Source organism: Sarcophilus harrisii, chromosome 1, assembly GCF_902635505.1.
Source record: "Sarcophilus harrisii chromosome 1, mSarHar1.11, whole genome shotgun sequence".
Classification (NCBI taxonomy): domain Eukaryota; kingdom Metazoa; phylum Chordata; class Mammalia; order Dasyuromorphia; family Dasyuridae; genus Sarcophilus; species Sarcophilus harrisii.
Genome location: NC_045426.1, coordinates 353,471,196 through 353,493,516, shown reverse-complemented (window position 1 = coordinate 353,493,516; position 22,321 = coordinate 353,471,196). Strand labels below are relative to the sequence as shown.

Genomic DNA, 22,321 nt, shown 5'->3' with positions numbered 1-22,321 from the left:
CTTATAAATATTATTATATTTGATGAATATGTAATTTTATATAGCACAAATAAAACATCATTTTATAGCATAGAAGCATGGATAATTGTGCTTAGGGCTTTTTGGCTGACAATTTTGAATTTCTACACAGTATTCTTTTTAAATTTTTTTTTCCTGAATGTAAATTACATATAATATGAGTTATTTATGCCAAAGTAAAATAAAAAAAAAAAAAGATAGCATCCAGAAGAATTCTATCACTCAGCAGAAAATAATTTGTTCTGAAATATAAAATGAATATATAGATAAAAGCTCACAAATTTACAAAGCTTTATAGCATCTGGGCATTTATTTCATATGTGAGAACATAATCTGCTATTTTGGATTATATGCATCAGGACTTGCATCCATTAGCACAGAACAAAACGATGTAGCAGATAATAATATGAAACTGGCATCAATAGAAGTTTGAGTTTAAATCTTACTTCTGACACCAGTTGTGTGACCATTAACAAGCATTTTATTGCCCTGTCTTCAGCTATAATACTTGTGTTTCAGCCTTACTAAATTTTAAAATGTGGTGTCATTTATTAATATTAATTTTTTTTGTCACCATGATCTAAGGAATAGTATAGTAACCCTTTATATGAAAGGGATAGTGTTTTGTGCTTGGTGGGATTCTTCATGTTTTATTAAGTATATTTAATTCAAGCTTAAGCATAATTTTTATATATGCAACTTTTAATTTTTATGTGGACTTTTTAATTTTTTAATTTTAAATTTTAATGATGTTTTAAGTTTGTCTATCCATTTGTTAAAAAGGTATCAGATTGTAAATATGTTTAAAATAAGTATCACCATCTCAAAACTATTAATTTAGGCTTTGGCTACTATTGCAGGGCTGATATGTATTGGTGAATTCACATTAGCATAGCCACTACTTGTCCTGCATTAGATAATGGACTCAAAGGTTAAGAGCAAAGGATCTCAACAGCTCCAATCAGCGGAGCTTTTCCAGGGCTAATTACCTCTTTACTGCGCTGACTCTAATGTGACATGTTTATTGCCTTAACTAACAACTCATTAGCTTAGTTGATGTTTTTGTCAATATTAATTCGTTCATTTAAGCCAAGTCAAAGCTTAAACAAAGATGTCCAAACTGAGAAACGGGAAGCACAACGACTTTTGTTTGCTCATCTTTTTTTTCCTTCTTATTTTACTCAACTTCAATAAAGTAAACACATGAGAAAGAGTACTTAGGATATATATCTGGCAAACCATCTGTCCATCTTCTAGTGTTTTTAATAGTAGTAATCATTTTTTCATTAAAAGCAGTACAAGTTGCATCTCATAACTTGATACTTTTTAATCAGGAACAAATTACTGTTGACCTTGAATATAGGTCTATAAAAGGTTAATTACCAATGCTTTTCTAAGGTACTTACCATTTACTTATTTTACTATGGCTATTATTTTAAAAATCAAATCACTTTTCATATTACTTCTGGTATTTTCCAATGAAATACTTGTAAGAAATGCTTTACATTTCTTTGATAGCAGTTAATAATTTAATTAGCTAAGTTTGAATTATTTTTTTAAAAAGGAAGTAAGAAGCAATTATGAACTTATAAATGAACTAATTTACTTCCTTTTAGGTTCTTGTCACATTTGTGGTTAACACAAATGATCTTTCTCAAGAAATATCATTGTTTTAGCTTCACTTACGTTTGAACAATGATTAAATTACTATAGGCAAGTGGCAGTTTAGGAAGATAAAATTAATTGGATATCATTCTTCTATTGAGAAATGAGTTCCTCACTTTAGATTTAAGATCAATAAAAACTGCTTTGTAAATTATTTCTTTGTTTAATAGGAAATGAATTTCCTGAAGGGGTTAAAATGTCTAGCTATTTACTCCTTTCTCAGAAGTGGTACTCTTAAAACAATATAAAGAAATTTAGGATTTTAATATTAGATAAAAGAGTAATGAGTAGGCCATAATATATTAATTACAAAGAATTGTGTAGGAGAAGTTGATCTGTATATGGCATGCTAGCAGAGAAATGTGAAAAGGAGTTAGTCATATGGTAAGAACATACAATGGAATTGATTACTAAGGGGGAAAAGAATATTCCTTCATTGGTATGAAAAGATCTGGAATGAGAGGCCTCATATGTTGTGTGGACTTTTAGGGATTGATGATAAGAGAAACACATAGAAAGACATGTTGAATAGGGTAAGAAGAAGGGCTGAATGAAAGAAGGGTTTCTTCAAGTAGAGGTATTGCTTCAGAGAGTCCCCTTATATGTTGTGTGGATTTTTAGGGATTGATGGGAATAGAAATACATGTTGAATAAGGGTTAGAAGAAGGGCTAAATGAACTCCAGTTTCTGTAAGTGGAGGAATTGTTCTCATGGTTGGGATGAAAGACTCAATGAAGTATGGAATTAGGTGAGTATTCTCTCTGTCTCTGTCTGTCTCTCTATTTCTTTTTTTCTGTCTCTATCTATCTCTCTCTGTCTATCTCATGACTAAAGAGATAATACTTGTTCCCTACCCTCTAACTCATAGCTGAACTTGCCAAATGAATGTTGTCCTATAAATTAGTCATTTTGAAAGACTATATTCCAATTTAAAAAGCTTCACAAAACACTTTTTAGTCACACAATGAGTTTTACCAAAAATTGGTTATCTAGCTTGATTGTTAGCCTAATTTATCAGCAATCATTTATCAAGCAACCACCATGTGCCATATAGTGTGCTAAGTATTGAAAATACAAAGACAAAAGTAAAACAGTGCCTATTCTAAAGTGACTTCCATTTTAACAGATGAAATAAGATGTTCAGTCTATACAAAATATACGTATTAACATAATTTAGTGAAAGGAGAATATTAGGAGGTAGGAGATGAAGAAAGAATTAATTAAATGGTTTCACCTGAGCAGGAATCACCTGCAAACAGGTCAGGAGGAATTATATTCTAGGCATGAAGTGTCATATGTGAGGAAAATAAAAAAGACTCATTTGGCTGGCTTGTTAAATATGAAGAGGGGAAGAATCTTCAATAAAGCTTAAAAGGTGGAAGGGAGAAATGTTATGGAAAGCTTTGAATACTACACAGAAGAGTTTGTGTTTACCCTAAATGCAATGCAATGCAATTTCCTCATGAAGGATCACATAGTTCTGGCCTTTACTTTAGGAACATTTAGTTTAAGACTGTAAGAGTCTGTTATCCAATAAGGAAGTTCAAAAGAAGATAGGATGATTCAGAAGGCAATTGTTTAAAAAGTAGACCTTAAACAACTCATTTCACTTTTTGATTGTAAGCTCCTTCAGGGCATGGGCTGGTTTCTCTCACCCCTCTCCTTTTTTTTTTTTTTTTTCTCTATTCTTTTTAAATCTCCAGTGCTAAGCAGAATGCCTGGCACATAGTAGGTGCTTAATAAATGTTTATTGATTGATTGACTTTTGTTTTCTCTTCTATAAAATATGACTTCTGATCATCATCTGCAAAGTTCCATTTAGTTCCAAAATTGTATAATTCTCAAATATTTTGAATATTTCAGTACTCACTGTATTGTATATTTGAATATATAGTGAGTATTCTCAGGGTGTAATATTCATTTGGTTGCATAAGTTTTAATAATATTTAAAATGTCATATTATTAAATGGGATATATAATGTGCTTTGCAAAGCATAAGGCACTATATAAATGTTACCTGTAAATATTATTTCATAAATATATATCATATAAGACTTTGTATCTACATAGTTGCTCTTAGACAGAAAACTTAATGATTTTTTTGTATTCTATTAAAAACAATTCTTAGTTAATAATTTTATAAAGATTTATATTATGCTGTTAATAGATTTAAAAATTCTAATTATAGGTTCTTACCATATTTGCCTGGAGTATATTTTTCTAGTTTTCCTAAGCTTAATCCATAGCTACTTTATTCATAGCTCTATTACTTGAGTGATTAGAGAACTCATTTACCCTAAGTCCATACTTTAATTCAAGCATTAGTTAGATACTAATAAACAGGAAGTTGAAGGAAGTTGTAAAAGTAATGGAAGCTGAGAAGCAAGGAATTGTGTTAACTTTTTCCATTAGAATCAGAGAAGTTGGTATCTAGTCCCTAAACTGACACTATCTGGAAACCCAGTTAGAAGAATTTCAAGTCATGCCATTAGGCTCACAGTAGCTAGCCAAGAATAGAGACTTATTTAATTTTTGTTGCCCTTAATTTAACTTTTCCTTCAACTGAAAATGTAGGCAAAGTACTCAGAGAAGGACATCACTAGATTGCTAAAGGAGTCCATCTACTTATTAAAGACAGGAACTGTTTCCCTTCTGTTCTGTATCCTAATACCTAGACATGTACACTTTAATAATGTTTGTTGAGTAAAAGACAGTTAAGGTCAATATGGAACATATACAATAAAGAAATAATGAATGTAAAATACTTTGCAAATCCTAAAGTATTAAAAATTCCAGCCATTATTATTTATATTTCCTTCCTTCCTTCCTTCCTTCCTTCCTTCCTTCCTTCCTTCCTTCCTTCCTCCCTCCCTCCCTCCCCTCCTTTCCCTCCCCTCCCTCCCCTTCCTTCCCTCCCTCCCTCCTTTCCTCCCTCCCTCCTTTCCTTCCATCTCTCCCTTCTTTCCCTCCCCCCTCCCCCTCCCTCCCCTCTCCTTTCCCTCCCTCCTCCCTCCTTTCCTTCCCTTCTTTCCCTCCCTCCCTCCCCTCCTTTCCTTCCCTTCTTTCCCCTCCCTCCCTTCCCTCCCTCCCCTTCCCCCCTTCCTCCCTTCCTCCCTCCCTTCCTTTCTTTCCTCCTTCCCTCCCTCTCTACCTTCCCTTCCCTCCTTCCCTCCCTCATTTTTAAAAATAGCCCTACCAAATTATAGGTCAGTCAATTAACTTAAAAGTGGGCCTATCTCTTGAAATCTTTTGCCAAAGCCAAGCCTCTGCAGAAAGAGGCTGGAACACACTTAGTGGAGGAGGGGGTGAATTCCATGTGGCTGCCCTTCCCCTTACTCCACCTTCAAAGAGGCAGGGGGAAGGGAAGGCAAGCTAAACTGCGCCCCAGGCTAACTAAGCACTCCATAGATGAAGTAGCAGAGAGCAGTAGAGGGGTAGGGGGAGAATTCCACATGGCCATTATTCCCAATGGATTTTTCCTAAGCTCCAACTTTGGCCAGAGTTGGAGCCTTTAGAAAAGTCAGATCCTTCTTTACCTAATAAGAGGCTTTTTAAGCAAGTTAAGAGAACTTCTTAAGATCTTATATTCAAAGATAACCAAATCTAGCTTGCATAGGCAACAGTAAAATTATTTCCTACAATTTTAAAACTGCCCAAAAGAATATTCAGAACAAATCTGGAATGCAAAGGCAATAGTAAAATTATTTCCCACAATTTCAGAATCATCCTAAAATTCCTAATCAAATGTTTTCTCCAGCCTGAGTTTCAGTCAGAAAAGGTTTTATTGCCCTTTACTGTAGCAGGCTCTGAAAACCTGCTTCAAGGAAAAACCATCTGCCTTTTTGTTCCTTTTATTCACAAATTAGTACAACAAATTAAAAAGTTTAAACTCCCAAGCAAATTTTATACTAAGTATAAATGCAACATTGAAATAACCAATCCCCAAATTTCTTAATCATTGTTCTTAAACTTTTAGAAGAGCTCTTAACCAACAGAACAGACAAAAAAATCACACAGAACACACAGACATAGCCCCTGGTCTGTGTGTTAAATGTTTTGACTGTGTAGTCTATCTGGAAACCTTAGAATAGCCCTGAGGGAAGTTGTCAGCTCAAGAGTCTTTCCTCCCGGAATCCAAACAAAGCTTTTTTAGCCAGATGGTGTCTTAAAAAGACACTCAGATTTATACTCTGGAATGCCCAGAGTTGTACCAACTGGCACACAGAACTAGATGTGTCTTAGACACCCAGGTAATGCCCTTGCATCCAGAGGACACTACTCTCAGAATTTATGCCCATGAGCATTTCATTATTCTGAGAATCCAGATGTTAGCACAGACAGACAGAACAGAACAGGTCTTAAGACATCCAGACTTACTCTTCTGTGGCCGAAATGGAGTTCCACCGTTGGGCTTCAGGCCCAATTGTGGCTGGAAACTGCTCTTTTCCCAGAAGCTCTGGAGAAAAAATCCAGAGGGCCAGCCTCTCCAAGCAAAGAACCCAGATCCCCAGCCTCCCTGAGGCCCAAAGTGGAGACCCGAATGTCTCTATTCTCTAATCCTGCTCTCATTTTCTAACATCTCAGTGAGACCTCCAAAATGTAATGCCAGAGAACCTGAGGCAATATAGAGATTAGAGAGTATTTAATAATTTATTTAAAAGGGAGAGATTTACTGGGACCAAATGAATGGTTTAGTCCCTAGGCTGAATGAGACTATCATCTCCAAGAATCCAGCAAACAATGTGAGTTCTCAATGACATATATACACATGACTCAGACTCAGGAGATAGGCTTAGGCAGGGGCGGAGTCAGGTGCTAAGAGCGGGAATGGGACTCTGACAGGATGGGGTGAGCCACCAGAGATGGGGAGAGGCATCTAGCTAAGACGGTATCTGATATTCTGATAGCATGGGATGGGGAGAGGCATTCTTTTTTTTTTTTTTTAATTAATTTTTTTTATAACTTTTTATTGACAGAACCCATGCCAGGGTAATTTTTTTTTACAACATTATCCCTTGCACTCACTTCTGTCCGATTTTTCCCTCCCACCCTCCACTCCCTCCCCTAGATGGCAAGCAGTCCTATATATGTTGAATATGTTGTAGTATATCCTCGATACAATATATGTGTGCAGAACCAAACAGTTTTCTTGTTGCACAGGGAGAATTGGATTCAGAAAGTAAGAATAACCTGGGAAGAAAAACAAAAATACAAACAGTTTACATTCATTTCCCAGTGTTTTTTCTTTGGGTGTAGCTGCTTCTGTCCATCATTGATCAATTGAAACTGAATTAGATCTCTTTGTCAAAGAAGAGAGGCATTCTGATATTCTAAAACATAAGATCTTTTATCCTTATCAAATATTCTGTTAAAGAAGGATGGGAGGTTTTATAGGATTGAGCAAAACAGTTATAAACTGAGGCAGAACAATTAGGGAAACTGAGTCAGGATAATAAAAGAGAACTGTGGCATAACATTTCGTGTTCAAAAATCATTTGGTCCTGAGGAACTGGGGCAGGGAACTTTTATAAGGTTTTAGCTAACTAGGGTTTGCAAACAGAATACATAGCTTGGTATGCAATCTTATAGGGGAAATAAAGGCAGATAAGGGGGACAAGGACACTGGGGTGAGCTGACAAGCCATAATTTTAGGAAAGGATCATAACTTAGTCATGACAGGATAAGGGTCAAGATAAGATGATTAAAGGGCAGGAGACAGTGAGGCAGGGGCAATACTCAAAAGAAGGGGGAATTATCCCAGCAAGGATTGAAATAAGGCACTTGGAGTTTTATGACTCATTGGTATGTCAAGGTTTTTCCTGACTCAATTCTCCCAGGCCTAATGGCAAGAAAGGGGAAGGAGTGACCATAATGATTTTATTCAGGGCATAGCAATTCAGAATATGACAATTCAAGACATATCAGGACTCTTAGAGATCATCTAGTCTAACTCCTTCATTTTTTAGATTAAAAAAAATAATAAAAACTCAGTCCCAGGGAGGAAAGGTGACGACTTCTTTTTTCACATCAAATTCAGTGCTGTTTTATAGCAGTTTCCTTTTACACTGTCTTTTTTTTTTTTAACCTTTAATAATTGGATAAGTATCATTTTTCATTCAGTGACTACTCAACTGGGATATGGTTGAGTTTTATTACTAGTCATACTCCTGGTGGTGATAGTCACTCAAGCTCACTGGGCAGGTGTTAGGGGAAAGAAAACCTACTCTGTCACCTGAAGGGAGAATAGATTAGAGGCACTTAGGAATAAGGCTTCACAGTAGTCTAGGAGGGAAGTTATGAAGGATTAAACCAGGATTTGAATTGTATATAGAGAAAAGGATATATTTGAGGATATATATTTGAAATAGTAAGATTTAGCAACTGATTGGATTTGTGGAACAAATGAGATTAAAGAGTCAAAGATACCATCAAGATTGTGGACCTAGATAAAAAAGAAGATGATGATTTAGTCAGCAGGAACTGGCAAGTTATGAAGGAGCAAGAATTTAGGGTGAAAGATTTGAACATATTGAATTTGAGATATCCAAGAGGCAGCTGGAAATTCATAACTATAATTCAAAAGAGACAGTAGGACAGAGCATATAGATATATGGAAATCATCAGAATGAAAATGATCATTAAAGAGTGAAAAAAGAAGACAGTCCAGGCCAAAATATGTTCTTATGATTAGAACATTTGACGTGGATGAAGAACTTGCAGCAAGGAGAGAAATCGTTGCAAAGAGAGAACTAGCAGAATGAATCAGAAGAGAATATAAGGATGGAATCAAATGTAGAAATGTCAAGAAAGATCAGGACTGAGAAAAAGCCATCAGATTGGATAATTACAAAATCATGGGTAATTTGCCATAGGGCAGAAAAGAGAATAGGATGTTTGCTCTTGGATGGACAGTTCAAGTGAGAGTTTCTTAAGGATGAGGGAGACATTTGTATAGGCAATGAGGAAAGAGCCACTAGATTAAAAAAAAAAAAAAAGATTGAAAATAAGAGAAGCAGTGAGTGTAATGAGAGAATGAAATAAAGGGGTTAGATTTGTTTTGGAAAGGAAAAGGGCCACCTCTCTCTTTTCTTTCATTCCTTCTGCACTTTTCCCCTGCTCCCCCAGCATGACTGTCAAGTACAGTTATGGATATATGATGTCAGAATTAAGTTTTTTTCTTCTAAGTTAAGATTGATTAAGTACTAATTTTTCCTAATGGTTTAGAATTTAAAGCTCTTCACAGTCTGGACACTTCCTACCTTTCCAGTTTTTTATACTATACTTTCTTCTACATGCTCAGGTGCACTAGCCTTGTTGTTCTTGATCAAACATGATACTTTATTTCTTGTTTCCTTATGTTTACATTGACTGTCCCCCTTGCCTAGAATGCTCTCCCTTCACAACTTTACATTTAGTTTCCCTAGCTTCTTCTTCTTTTTTTTTTTTTTTAATAACTTTTTATTGGCAGAACCCATGCCAGGGTAATTTTTTTACAACATTATCCCTTGCACTCACTTCTATTCCGATTTTTCCCCTCCCTCCCTCCACCCTCTCTCCCAGGTGGCAAGCAGTCCTATACATGTTAAATAGATTACAGTAGATCTTGGATACAATATATGTGTGCAGAACCGAACAGTTTTCTTGTTGCTCAGGGAGAATTAGATTTAGAAGGTATAATTAACCTGGGAAGAAGAACAAAAATGCAAGCAGTTTAAAATCATTTCGTAGTGTTCTTTCTTTGGGTATAGCTGCTTCTGTCCATCCTTGATCAATTGAAACTAAGTTAGATCTTGTCTTTGTTGAAGAAATCCACTTCCATTAGAATACATCCTCATACAGTATCGTTGTTGAGGTATATAATGATTTCCTGGTTCTGCTCATTTCGCTCAGCATCAGTTCATGTAAGTCTCGCCAATCCTCTCTGTATTCGTCCTGCTGGTCATTTCTTACAGAACAATAATATTCCATAACATTCATAAACCACAATTTACTCAACCATTCTCCAATTGAGGGGCATCCATTCATTTTCCAGCTTCTGGCCACTACAAACAGGGCTGCCACAAACATTTTGGCACATACAGGTCCCTTTCCCTTTTTTTAGTATCTCTTTGAGGTATAAGCCCAGTAGAGACACTGCTGGATCAAAGCGTATGCACAGTTTGATAACTTTTTGGGCATAGTTCCATATTGCTCTCCAGAATGGCTGGATGTGTTCACAATTCCACCAACAATGTATCAGTGTCCCTGTTTTCCCACATTCCCTCCAACATTCTGCATTATTTTTCCCTGTCATTCTGGCCAATCTAACAGGTGTATAGTGGTATCTCAGAGTTGTCTTAATTTGCATTTCTCTGATCAATAGTGATTTTAGTTTCCCTAGCTTCTTTCAAGACTTAGCTCAAATTCCACTTTCTGTGGGAAGCCTTTCCCCCACCATTTGTTAACATTTTCTCCTTTCAGATTACTTTCTATCTACTCTATATGTTGCATATATATGTAGTTACATATTTAGAGTAGTAACATTCATCCACGAAAAACAAGTGGTTTTTGACTAACAATTTGCTTCCAATCTACTTTTCCAATTTTATGTGCTCTTTCATAGACTTTCTGTCTGTAGGCAAGTTGAACAACTTTCTATGTCTTGTTTCTGTGTATTCATGCCATATACTCCCATTAATGCATTTGCTTATGATCTCAGAATTGTCATGTCAGTCAGTTGATCAGGTACTGTGAAAGTGCTGGACATACAAAGAAAGTAAAAAGAATAGTTCCTGCTTCTGTGAAGCTTATAGTCTAATGAGGAAGATAAGATATAGAAAGGACAAATTGAGGGTAGTCTTGGACGGAAGATTGGAAAAGGGTGACCAGTACTTAGGCATTTTAAAAATCCTTGTTAAGTGCTTTTCTCTTTTAAAGAGAATGTTTAGTTTTTAGGGGAGGTGATATTTCTTCATGTTTAATATAATTTAAAATATTTTTAAAAATAAATCAAGTGCCAATAAAAATAAAATGTTTATAACTAAGCTGAATCAAAACAGTTAAATGCCCTAAAAAATAAAATCTTGTTAATTTGGAACTTAGGATGTCAGAAATCTAAATTTTTTGAGTTAAGCATGTTTATAATATAGAATTTCTGTGAAAGGACAAAAAAGTTCTAATTACTTTGCCCTTGACAATGTTGAGTAAATCAGTATCATATTAAAAAGGTTTAAAAAACTTGTTTGTTAAACTGATTTTTAAAATTTAACAAGATTGTATTATACTGATTTCTTAAACCATGGTCATATTATTTATTTCTCTTTCCCTCTGCCCCCTAGAGTACTGAAATAAAACTCAGAAGACCTAAGTTTTTCTTCTATCATTTACTACCCCTGTAACCTAAGAGAAGTTACTGACCATTCTGATCCTCACTTTTTCTTATCTGTAAAATAATGTAACTAAGTGATTTAGTGATCTATCTCTCAGAGGTAGACTCCTTGAAACTTTAAAATTCTAAGATTTCATTGCAAAGAAAAATTTGAAAAACTAAGAATTATATTAAATTATATTTTTAAAAGTAAGAATTATATTTATAGAGGGCAAAACATCTATAAAAGAATGATTGCATTTAGAGAATTCCATTTCTATGTAATAGGTCCTGCCTTCAAATTATTTTCAGTCAGATAGACTGTTCCTGTGATACTATAGCTTTTTGTAATCTTTGCTCTATGACACACATACTCAAGAGTGGGCAAAGACTGTTTTCACTTGGTAACACCATGAAATAAATAGCCAATCATTATTAATTCATTTGGCATTATTATAACAACATAAATCATCATAAACTCATTTGGCTTTAAAGTGTGTATAATTTCTTATCCCACAGGAATATCTTTGTAATTGAGCTATTAATTATTGTATCAATATTTTTGATGTCATTGTTTTTTCTATTTCTGCTTCAACTACATGGATAGTTTTTATTTCTTCCTTTATTTATTCAGTATTTTCTTTATAGACATTGGCAATCTTATTAATATCATAAGGCATATGAGCTTATATCTTTCCATAGAAAAACTTAAGCTCAAGAAATTATGTGTTCTACCTAATAGTAATGGCAGTTTTAGATGAATGAAAAATGAAAGTTTTAGATCTGAAAGGGCAATGACAGATTCCATAATTTATCTTATATAGATAAGAAAAATAAGACTGAGAAACTGAACCTTATTTAGCCCAAGATCACTTCTGATTATTAATTTTTCCCTGATTCATGCCTAATTAGTATTTCTCTTGAAGGAGAATTGTTACTTCAAGAATAACAAAAGTTTTGATGGAGGCACATTGCAAACAAAATTTAATTTTTAAAAGTTGCAAGTAAACACTTAGGATTATGTGCTAATAGAAATAGATTATGAGGATTGAGCATCTGAGAGACTTGTAAATGATTGAGCATCTGAGGGCTGAAACTCTTGAGTTCATGCATTGAGGTTCAGACAAGCAAGCACTTAAGGCTTACCAATTGGACAATACTTTATTAGCATTTGCTAGGAAAATGGCCTGCCCCACCATTCTGTGCTGGTTCAGTTGGTTGGTGTATAGGGAGATTGGGAAGAAGGAAAAAGGGTGGAGTAGGACAAGGGAGTGTGACTCCCATAGGTAGAAGAAAGAAAAGATTACTGTGTTCACACACTCTCCTCTCCCTTCGATAAAGAATAAAAATCAAGGACTTTTGCTTATCCTGACTCCAGTTGATTTTAAAGTATCCAGGGTGCTAAAAGAGGTCTTCACATATAAAAAGGTTAATCTGAGGCTTATACTTATTATTTTGTGGATAGCCGTTAGGCATACTGTTTGTTTATTGGCTGTAATCTTTAGACTTCTTTTCAATTTTAAAAATTCTTTGTTATCTCTATTCAGATTGGATATCAACAGTTGTACATGTACATATGAAGTTGTACATATGAAGTACATATACTTCAGCTGTCATCACTTATTCTATTTCTTATACATATGACAAGTTTTATGCATAATGAAAGACAGAGGTCAAGTCCACAAGCATTTGTTTAAAAAAAAAGTTTAATCAAGACTTGGGATAAAAACTGAGGCCTTTTAAGAGCACAGGTAGTATTTTCATCCTTTCTATTAATTGAAGACCTTCCAAATAAAAAGGCTTACTTTAGAAATGGACAGATTTGGCCCCCTGGCTGATCGGTCAAAACTCATTTTTTAATTGTCTGCTATGTGTTGTGAGCCAGCATACTAAGTGCTGAGGATACAGAGAAAGATAAACATGATCCCACAAGGAGGTCATAATCTAGTGGGAGAGACAACAATGCAAAGAAGAAAATACAGGATAAATTGGAAATAATAGGAGGGAAATCACTAACATTAAAGGGGATCTTATTTAATAACCTACAAACTCACTTATGGCACTCAGAATGAGGTTCCCTGAACTCTACCTGTATACTCTCATTCTGCCAATTTTGTCACCACTCTCAATTTACGTATTTAGCCATGAAATTTTAACATGAAGGTTAAATTAGTTGATTTAGAGATTTTTTTTTTTCATACCTTGTATCAACTTTGAGTCAGTTGCTGGATTTGATAAAACCTGTCTAAGACCAGAAGGGATGAACTCTCAATTCTTAACTACAGAGCTTAAATATATTTTCATACATTCAAGGATTCCACTTTTCCAATCTTCCCGTGTCCTGAATACTGGAGTTTGAAATCATAGAAACTCTGACCTAAGAAGCTATGGATTGTTTGCCTGGAGGGTAATTTCATCTCTTCAGTTAAAGAAGTCAGAATTATTTATCACTTGGTAGCAGTTATGAAGAGGAAGATTTTCAGTAGAAGAAAGACCTTATATTGATAAGCACTCTCCAAAACTAGGTGTGCCTTCCTAAATAATGAATCATCATTATTAGAAGTATTCAGACAGAGAGTATTGGAATACATGGGAGCCACCTGACAGTGGCTGCTGGAGATCCAACCCAGAAATGGATCTCCTCTTGTGAGAGAATGATACTAGGAGATTGAGAGACAGTTGCGTTGTCTGACCTCTCTGACTGAGAGGCCTTTGCGATGTCTGACCTTTCTCCTCTTCCCTCTGCCTCCAATTTATCTCATTCCCAGTCCGCAACACCTGTGTCAGCAAAGCGACCCTGCAACTTCTTCAGATCCACAGCTGTGGAGGCTCTCGAAGAATTGACTTGTCCCTTAACAGTTGCTGCTGCTTCTGCTGCTGCCACTACTTAACCTTTATATAGTGCTTTAAGATTTATGAACAGTCTTAAAATACTATCACATAGTATCCCCACAACAACTCTGGGAAGAAGATACTATAATCTCCATCTTACTTATGAGAAAACTGAGGCAGACTGAGATGAAGTTCCCCAGAGTCACATGACTGGTAAATGTCTGAGTCTGGATTTGAATTCAGGTTTTCCTGACTCCCAAGTCCAGCATTCTATCTCCTCCACTACCTAGTTGCCTATGAAGAAAGTCTGTAGTAGTTATTCCTAATCATTGATATAAATAATAGTCTACTCATGAATATATCTAAGTAATGACATTCAATATGAATTATTCCTCATGCACATTTTTTCATATATATATATATATATATATATATATTCTTCATATATACATATTACATGCATATAAGCAACATTCCTCTTTGGGAATGTTTACTTGTAAGGTGAATTTATATTTATGTTATAACTAGATCTCAGTCTTGGCTCTTATACCTCCTGACCTATGATCATGTATAAATTAACTATCATGAGTAGTAAAAATACAAAAAGAATAGTTAACTTTACACTGGCTCAGTTAAGATTAGCGTGGGCTCTTCCAGTCAGAGCATCAAACTTTTAGGCCTTTTTTATGTCAACTGTATCTAATTTCCCTCTATCTTAGTATTCTGGATCATATTGCTATTCATATCTCAACTCTTATCAGTTTTGTTGAGTATTTTAGTTTTTGTTAAAGTTTTCATGTTGTAGTTAAACATTTTAAAACATTCTTTTATTGTTTATCATGGTATAACAGAAAAATACATATACAGTGAGTTGTCAGGGAAGTGCTTTTTACTGGGTTATTGTTTTACTGAAGTTAAAAGAATAAATCTGTAATTAATGTGAATTATACTGATAATATAGAATGATTCCTTTTTCTGTACCAGCCACATTTAGCTAATTTGGATCTGATTAGTTTTATGATTTTTTGGTATGTGTGACATGTATATGCACAGATGTATCATTTGCAAACTAACAGTTGAAATAACATTTGTCCATGAGGTAGGAACATGTTGAAAAAAAAATACACATATTAACCAGGTTATGCTAAAATTTATACTCTAGTAAGTTGTGTTATGTAGCATGGTCATTGGCATTCTAATTGGGAGCTAGTTTTATGAAAGCTCTGTTCTTTTTTGAATGTGCTGGTTAAAAGATTTCAGTTGAGGATATTCTTATTTTAGGTATATCTCAGAATAAAGAATTTACTGAATATAGCTAAATTTAATTGCATATGTCATGATTTCTTATATTTCTTAAAGTAAATGAGTATTTCCTTGAATGTATACTCTAATAAGTACTCTTTTTTTTTTCTGATAAGTATTCTTGAGGAATACACACATGTGTGACATGTTCCTGCCATGAGATTGCTAATGACTTAGATGGGAGAGAGAAAACTTAAAAGTATAAAAGTTAAATGACATAATTTCATAAGGAAACATGACTTATTACAAATTAATTTTGTCAAGCAATTTTTTTAGGAGTTCTAAAAAAGGAAGAGTTTAGTCTAAAGCAACTATCAAAGCAACCATATAAGAAAAGAGGGAGATTTTGTGCTGAATCTTAAGAATGGGAAGGAATTTTATGGGCAGAGAGGAGCTGACAAGGCAATTAATGGGGATGTAACAGGGAAATATAATAGCATTTTCAAAGGCATAGAGATGGAAAAGTAGTGAGCAGCTTGATGAACCAGATGGTTAGTAGAACATGGGGGTAGCAATAACAATTGAGAGCTTCATTGTAAACAAGTGATGGAATATCCCAAATGGCATGATCATGAGTTTAGAATTCATATTATGTATAATAAGGAGGCATTTAAATATTTTACAAAGGGAATGATATGATCAATTCTGGATCTTAGGAAGATTTATTTAGTATCTATGTTCAGGATAAATTAATCTGTTCAACTCTTTTTAGTTTGGTTTTCATGAATATCAAATTTTAAAATGTTAGTTGCTTAACATCAATCAAAAAGGGTTATTTTGAAGAAAACATAAAGCTTAGAGAGCCAAATATTATTCCTTATGACAATAATATTAACAAATTGCCTCTCAACTGAAATATCAAAAAGTCCAAAAGGGAGTTTGGACAGTTGAAAGCCATCATGGCCTTTATTATCTTCTTACTTTTGTTGAATGTTAGATATCAGTAATAGTGAATTCACTACTATAATTCATTCTCTAGATTATATAAACTTTGCTTATTTGGTGTCAGAGAAAATGGTCAATTACTCAGATTCAATTAGTAATGTGAAATATAAGGGAACAAAATGGCATAAGAAAATTTAACATGTGGGAGCCATTTTTTAAAATATGTGATTTAGAAGAATAAATGTGTAAGATAGCTGCCTTTTCTATACAACCATGTAGCCTTTTGTGAAGCATCAATCACTCTCAGAGTAGCAACAGCCACACATGTGGTCCGTTCTGGGGCAAAACATCATTTATGGACTATTGCTGGTTTTCCCTATTCTATCATATTGTTAAAACACTACCAGCATATGAGAGGCAAGTGGTCACCTTCTCCATGCTTTCTATTTTACTTTGTCAGGAGAATGATTGAAAATAACAAGAAATCTCCCACTTACCCATTGTTTATTTTTGCTCTTAGGAAAAAATTGTCAGAGTAGTGAGTAAGTTGCCTGTAGAGCTCCCACCACAGACTGTTAGAATTCAGCAGTGTCTCTACTATTGCCAGAATGCTCCTTCCTGTAATGAACAGAGCAATGGCAAGGTACATTTAGGGAAAATAATGATTGAAATACTATAAAACATTGTACTTAGGAAACTTTACTTCACCTTTGCAATATTACTTACCAAAGATATGTCCCTAGGCAGCCCTATTCGTTTAGATTGAAAGCCACTGCTACTGGTTTCTTACAGAAGGTCCTTCGAGAGTAGCAGCAGGATTTTCTCTGCAGCTCTTACAACTTCCTAGAAGTAAACAATAAACAGGGAAGTAGGAGATTTCTTAACATTTTGAAATATCATTCCAACAATTGAGTGTTGCAGCATGAGGAAAGTGTATGTCTCTAAAGGCAGATGTATTTCTTGAAATAATTTCCCAACTTATTTGCTATGCATTTTTACTATCTATGAAAACAGAAAATTTTCATGCACTCTAACACATTCTTTTATAAAATAGTTATTGGGATTGAGCTATCACTTTATAAAATACTTCTTGAAATTAAGTACTAACCACAACTTTTGAAGTGACAGAATGAAGTGGCCACTATTTGTCTTTACTATAGTCCTTGTTATCTAATGTTTAAAGTGCAAGCTAGTCTCCTTCCTTGAAGAAGTGAAGTTATAAGAGATAATTGTGTTCCAAGAAGAAGAAAAGGAGGAGGAGGAGGAGGAAGAAGAGGAGGAGAAGAAGGAGGAAGAAAAGGAAGAGGAGGAGGAAGAGAAAGAGACATTTGAATTGAAGAGAAGGTAAAATAGAATCCTGACCTATAGGTGGTGATCTATAGGTGAGGAGGTGGAAGATGGAAGAATATGAAAGGAACAAAAGAGAACTACTAAGTACTTAAGAGCTCAGTAATCTAAATGAGGTTCTTCCCAAAAGCCTCAATTTTGGAGGCAGCTGTTTTTCCAGTGAGGAATGATGTTGTGCATCCACCATCATGAAAAGAGATCATTCAGAAAGGTTCAGAAGAAGTAGAGATAGATGAGCAGTGGTTGTTGGTAATACCTTGCTGAGAGACTATAGCAGCCATTTGTCAATCTGCCAATAAGAGTTGTATTCTGCAGTCTTCCTGGGATCTGCATGCAGTATGTAACTTCCCAAAACTCATTGCTCTACTCAGGTAATTGATATGCACACAAATGTAGGATAAACCCAGAAAAAAACACATTTTAAAAATAGATATTTAATATTTTATTTTTTTCTACCCAATTATATATAAAAAGCAATTTTTAACGTTTGTGGTTTTTTTTTAATTTTGAATTCCAAATTCTTTCCTTCCCTAACTTCAGTCTTCCCCATCGGAAAAGCAAGCAATTTGATATAATTGATATGTTATCCATGTGCAGTCATGCAAAGCATATTTATATATTAGCCATGTTGTAAAAGAAAACATACACAAAAAAAAAGGGAAAAAAAAGTTTAAAAAAGTATGTTTTGATTTTCATTCAGATTCCATCATTTCTTTCTCTGGAGGTGGATAGCATTTTTCATCATCAGTAGTTTTAAAGTCTCTTAAAACATTATATTGCTGAGAATAGCTAAGTTATTCACTTAGAGGCACATATCACTGTTGATATGTTGATCATCATACAGCATTGTTGTTACTATGTACGTTGTCCTCCTGGCTTTGCCTATATCACTTTGTGTCCTTCATGTAAATCTTTCCAGGTTGTTCTGAGAACATTCTACTCATTATTTCTTGTAATAGGACTCCATTACAATCATATACCATAACTTGGTCCTTCATTTCACTAATTAATGGGCATCTCCTCAATTTTTAATTTTTTGCCACTACTAAAAGATCTGCTGTAAATATTTTGTACGTTTAGGTCCTTTTCTTTTTTCTGTCTTTTATACCTTTGGGATATAGACCTAGTAGTGGTCTTGCTGAGCCAAAGGGTATGCATGGTTTCATAGGCCTTAGCACATAGTTCTAAATCGCTCGACAGAATGGTTGGATCAGTTCACAGCTCTACTAACTGTCCATTTTGTTTCAATGTCCCCACATGCCCTCCAAAACCTGTCTTTTTCTTTTTCGTCATATTAGCCAATCCAATAATGGAAGGGTAGTATGCATTTCTCTAATCAATAGTTATTTAGAGCAGTTTTTTTCATGAGTATAGATAATTGATTACATTATTTGAAAACTGCCTATTCATATCTTTTGCCCACTTATTTGGGAAATAGTTCTTATTTTTATAAATTTGATTTAGTTTTCTATATAGTTGAGAAATGAAGCCTTTACCAAAGATACTTGCTATAAATTTTTTTCAGTTATGATTACTAACATTACTTCCCTCCATCCTGTTTTTCCCCAACTGTTAATATAATATTCTCTCTCTCCAACCTGTCCATCCTCAAAATTGTTTTTTTCCCCTCTAACTGTACTCCAATTTATTCTTCTTTCATCAGCCTCTCCCTTTTAATCCTTTTCCCCTTCTATTTTTCTGCAAGGTATGATAGATTTCTCTCTCCAACTGAGTGTTTATGTTATTCCCTCTTTAAGCCAGTTCCAGTGAAAGTAAGATTCAAGTGCTTCTGCTCACAGCCTCCAGATTATGTTCCACTCTAAAAGTTCTTTTATGCCTCTATTATGTGAGATAATTTACACCAATCTCTTTCTCCCTTCCCTCTTCTCACAGTGCATTCTTCTTTCTCACCATTGAATTTTGTTTTTTGTTTTTTTTTTTTAATTTTGTTTTTTAGATATTCTCACATCATATTCTACTCTCCACCCTTCTGTCTATGTATACATCTTCTCTGCCCCAATAATGAGAAAATTCTTAGGAATTACAAGCATCATCTTCCCATTAGGAACATAATTAAAATTTGATCTTATTGAATTCCTTATGATTTGTCTTTCCTGATTATCTTTTTGTGTGTCTCTTGAGTCTTGTATTTGAGTCAGATTTTTTTGTTTAGCTTTGGTCTTTTCATCAAGAATGTTTGAAAAAGTCCTCTATTTCATTGAATGTCCATTTTTTTCCACTGAAGCATTCTGCCCATTTTTGCTGGTTAGGTGATTTATACTTGCAATCTTAGCTCCTTTGTCTTCTGGAATATCATATTTGAAGCTCTGTGATCCTTTAATATAGAAGCTGCTACATTTTGTTTTCTCCTGACTATGGCTCTACGGTATTTAAATTGTTTCTTTCTGACTACTTGGAATATTTTCTCCTTGACTTAGGAGCCCTGAAATTTGTCTATAACATTCCTGGGAGTATTAATTTTTAGATCTCTTTCAACAGGTGATAAATGAATTCTTTCAATTTCTATTTTACACTGTAATTCTAGAATGTCAGGCAGTTTTCCTTGATAATTTCTTGAAAGAGGATGTCTAGGCTTTTTTTTTTTTTGAGCATGACTTTTAATAGTGCAATAATTATTAAATTATCTTTCTTGATCTATTTTCTAGAAAATATTTCATATTTTCTTATATTTTTCCTTCTTTTGATTTTATTTTATTGCTTCTTGACGTCTTGTTGAGTCATTAATTTCTGCATGTCAAGTGCTATTTTTTTATCCAGTTCTTTTTTAAGAAATTATTTTCTTTATTGAGCTTTTTAAATCTTTTTCCATTTGTATAATTCTGCATTTTAAGGAGTTCTTTTCTTAAGTGAACATTTATATATTTTTCCCATTTGTCCAAGTATATCTTTTAAGGCATTTTCCTCAGTGAATTTTTCCATATCTTTTTCCTTTTGGCCTAGTCTCTGTTTTAAAATGTTACTTTTATCAGTAATTTTGTGCCTCCTTTACCAAGTTGTTAACTTTTTTAAAAATGAGTTTTATTGCATCATTGTTTCTTTTCCAAGTTTTTCCTCTACAGCTCTTGACTTTAAAAATCTTTTTTGAGCTTTTCCAGGAATTCTTTTTGGTCCTGAAACCAACTCATAATTTTCTTTGAGGCTTTGAATGTAGGTGTTTTGACTTTGCTATCTTCTCATTTAATTTTTTTATCTTTTTTGACACCATAGAAACTTTCTGTTCTTAAAATTGTTTTAATTTTCCCACACTACTTCTTGATTTTTATCTTTATAGTACATTTGAACTGTTTTCCTATAGTTCTCCCTAAGCTTCAAGTTTTTTGTACAGCTATGTTCAAAACTACTTTTGGGAATCTGTAAGATTTTGGTTCTTCCATGATGGTATGAAGTATATTTACTCTCTCCTACACTGTACTGTGGTGTATGAGTGAAAAAAAGCATTCTGTTCCTCCCTGGAAATGTGACCTTGGTCCCTGCTCCTCTGTTACCACCATCTCTAGTGTACTTTTGCAACTCCTCACCCTGGGACTGTGACTTAGATCCAAGTATGAATAATGCAACAGGCCTGCATCCAGTGGCAATAAAGGGATCTTTGTAATCTTCTGTCCAATTGTCTGATCTTATTGTCTGTGGCCAAAGAACTACAGAAGCAGCTACTGTCACCACTGATTCAGTCACTCACAAGGCTTAATGTTGGATTCTTGTGACATGGGCTATGTCCTTGCAGCCTGCACTGAACTCCACTCTCATTCTAGGTCAACAGACCTTTCCTGCCAACCCTCTAAATTTTCATGGGCTACAAAATTGTTTTACTCTGTCTTTTTTGGGTCTTGCCACTCCAGAATTTGTTTTGAGTCATTACTTAAAGTTGTTTGGAAGGGAATTTAAATAAGCTTAGATATTTCCCTACCTTTACTTTGCCATCTTGACTCTGTCCCTTGAAAGTTCATTTTTAGAGAAATGTTTGTGTAATCAAAAAATTGATAACTTAAAAGCCCAGGTGTCGTTTTCATCTGTGCTATTGAAGGTATTCAAAGATAGAAGAATAATTCAGCAGTAGATATCTAGTTAAGATGGCATCTTAGAGTGAGATTTGGCATAAGAGTCATCATTCAAAATATAGGAATAATGGATCTCCTTTCCAGTCAAAGAGCATTTACTAACTGCCTTCTATATGTCTGAACCTTTACTAAAAACTAGGAATACAAAGAAACATAAAAATAATCTCTGCCTTCAAGGACCTGACATTCTAATTGGGAGATACAATATTAAAACAACTACTTACAACAACAAGTACAGGAAAAATTGGAGTTAATCTCAGAAATAAGAAACTATGATTAAGGGAGGCCAAAATCCTCTTGTAAAAGGTGGGTTTCAGCTGAGACTTAAGGGAAACCAGGAGAGAGAACGTTCCAGGAATGAGGGATAGCTAGTACAAAGACAGAGATTGAAGATGACATGTTGAATGAGAGATATAGCAAGTAGACCAGTGTCATCAGAATATATAGAGTGGAATAAAGCATAGTGAGATTAGAAAGTTAGAAAGGAACAGATGATATAGTGTAACTAAGAAAAATATGTATTTGCCAAGAACATTACAAATCTAATATGCTAATATTTTGCGTTGCTTTCTAGATTCTTTCTAGAAGCATTATTTTTGCTAATATGCACTAACAGAAGAAATGATGGTTGCATAAACAGAAAAAGAAAGTCAGGTAGAATTTGGAGGGATATGGCTTAGTTTTAAACTTTCACATTTAAGATTCTTGCTAGTGTATCCAAGGTGTATGGAAATATTTAGCAGGTACTTGAAAATGTGATAGCCTGGAATGCAGTTGTTGCACTCATTTACATAGAACCTTCCAGATGAAACCAAATATTTTTCTTTTTTATTTGACATTTGTGGAA

At 34.3% G+C, this 22,321-nt stretch overlaps 1 protein-coding gene and 1 long non-coding RNA gene across 7 annotated transcripts in view; one reads left to right on the top strand and one right to left on the bottom strand.

The window, feature by feature from the left end:
- WDR7 (WD repeat domain 7) overlaps positions 1-22,321 on the top strand; it is a 506,900-nt gene that overhangs the window by 287,138 nt on the left and 197,441 nt on the right. The gene's annotated exons all lie outside the window — the stretch shown is intronic.
- LOC105749653 lies at positions 6,832-16,853 on the bottom strand. Its single transcript, XR_001120663.1, has 3 exons — positions 16,775-16,853; positions 16,546-16,666; positions 6,832-6,873 (listed from the first exon to the last, which is right to left on the bottom strand). It is a non-coding gene; the product is annotated as an uncharacterized LOC105749653 (long non-coding RNA).